This window comes from Chiloscyllium punctatum, chromosome 35 (genome assembly GCF_047496795.1).
Source record: "Chiloscyllium punctatum isolate Juve2018m chromosome 35, sChiPun1.3, whole genome shotgun sequence".
Lineage (NCBI taxonomy): Eukaryota > Metazoa > Chordata > Chondrichthyes > Orectolobiformes > Hemiscylliidae > Chiloscyllium > Chiloscyllium punctatum.
In genome coordinates, this window is record NC_092773.1 from 23,430,963 (window position 1) to 23,433,462 (window position 2,500).

Here is a 2,500-nt window from a genome sequence, read left to right on the forward strand (position 1 = left end):
GACTTGTTGGGCTGAAGGGCCTGTTTCCACACTGTAAGGAGTCTAATCTAATCTAATCCCTTCCCATACGGGCTTTTCCGCACTGCATTTAGCTCTTTACTCACTGACGTCTCGTATTGTCAAGGTCATACAGCACAGAAACAGCCCAACCCGTCCATGCTGACCCAGATATCCCGACCCAATCTAGTCCCACCTGCCAGCACCCGGCCCATATCCCTCCAAACCCTTCCTATTCATATACCCATCCAAATGCCTCTTAAATGTTGCAATTGTACCAGCCTCCACCACTTCCTCTGGCAGCTCATTCCAGACACGTACCACCCTCTGGGTGAAAAAGTTGCCCCTCAGGTCCCTTTTATATCTTTCCCCCCTCACCCTAAACCTATGCCCCTCTAGTTCTGGACTCCCCCATCCCAGGGAAAAGACCTTGTCTATTTACCCTATCCATGCCCCCTTATGATTTTATAAACCTCTATAAGGTCACCCCTCAGCCTCCAACGCTCCAGGGAAAACAGCCCCAGCCTGTTCAGCCTCCCCCTGTAGCTCAAACCCTCTGACGTGGTTGTAAGTCTTTTCTGAACCCTTTCACAACATCCTTCCTGTCGCAGAGAGACCGGAATTGCACACAATATTCCAACAGCGGCCTGACCAAATGTCCTGTACAGCTGCAACGTGACTTCCCAATACTTCGAGGCAGAAGTGGGTACTGCAGATGCTGGAGGTCAGAGTCAAGATTACAGCGGTGCTGGAAAAGCACAGCAGGGTCAGGCAGCAACCGAGGAGCAGGAAAATCAAAAGCCCGAAGATTCCTGATGAAGGGCCTGGGCCCGAAAGGTCGATTTTCCTGCTCCTCGGATGCTGCCTGACCTGCTGTGCTTTTCCAGCACCACTCTCATCTTGACTCCCAACTCTTACACTCAATGCTCTGATCAGTCTCTGTAAACGATGAGCCACCCTTGCATCTATCCTACTGCATTTGCATTGTCTGCACAGTTGGCCACGTTTCGCTAGTGCTGGGAGTCAGACGGTCGCACATCAATCACAGTGGGATCGCTGATTCGCCTGGGCTAATGTTTCCAGTCGTACTGTCGGCCTGGTTTTCTCCGGCACTCTGTTTGCTTTTTGGTTTTTGCCCGAGTGATGTCTCAGTCCAGCGACATTCCGAGTCACCGCAACTGAGACGTCAACTCTGCTCTCTCTCTCTCTCTCTCCCTTTCTCCCTGCGACCGGGTCTGCTGAGTTTCTCCAGCGGTGTCTGTTCCCGTTTCCGATGTCCGCGTGCCTCGGTTGAGGACGTGAGATCGTTCCCAGGGTGCGGCCAGGAGGGATGTTCGAGGAGGTGAATTCATTCAAACAAGATGCCCTCTTTGTGAGCGCATGCAGGGTTGCGGGGGGGGGGGGGGGGTAAAATATCGGAGTTCTGACTTTGCACACAGTTCCCACTGCTTTGTAAAACAGATCTCTATCGTTGTGGGCAGTTAAAGGGTCATTGGATAAGCATGTGGATGAGAATGGAATGGTGTAGGTTCGATGGGGCTTCAGATTGGTTCCACAGGTAGAAGCAACATCGAGGGGCCGAAGGGCCTGTGCTGCGCTGGAATGTTCAAAGTTCTATGCTTCCTACCGACGCAGAGAGACTGCAAACAAACAGCAAAGGACAGTACGGCACAGGAACAGGGCTCATTAACAACGTGCCGACATACCGCGCCTCTCGAAGCTGAAAGCCTTTTGCCTCTATGGTGTCCGCATCCCTCTATGCCCTGGCTATTCAGCTGTTGGGATGCCTCTTACATGCCGCTATTATAAGTGCCTCCCCGCCCTCCTCTGTGTAAAATAAAACTTGCCTCTCGCATCTCGTTTTGACTCAGCCCCTCTCACTTGAGTCCTCTAGCAACTGACGTTCTCCCCCCACCCCCGGGGTGAGCAGAGGATGTTCATAGAGATGTACAGCATGGAAACAGACCCTTCGGCCCAACCCGTCCATGCCGACCCAGATATCCTAACCTAATCCGGTCCCATTTGCCAACACTTGGCCCATATCCCTCCAAACCCTTCCTATTCATATACCCATCCAAATGCCTCTTAAAAGTTGCAATTGTACCAGCCCCCACCACATCCTCTGGCAGCTCATCCCATACACGTACCACCCTCTGGGTGAAAGTGTTGTCCCTCAGGTCCCTTTTATATAGACAAAGGGAAAATGATGAGATTTTGAAGGGAGGAATTTAAAAAGGAGGTCCTCGAGGGTAGTAATATCTGGATAACTCCAGTGCTACGAGCTAGTGAGGGCAGGAATAGGAGGATAGAGCAGATGAATGTATGGCTGAGGAGCTGGTGTATGGGAGAAGGATTCACATTTTTGGATCATTGGAATCTCTTCTGGGGTAGAGATTGCACCTCAATTGGAAAGGGGACTAAGGTACTGGCAGGGAGATTTGCTAGAGCTGCTCGGGAGGATTTAAACTAGTAAGGTGGGGGGTGGGGGGGGGAGTGGGAAGCA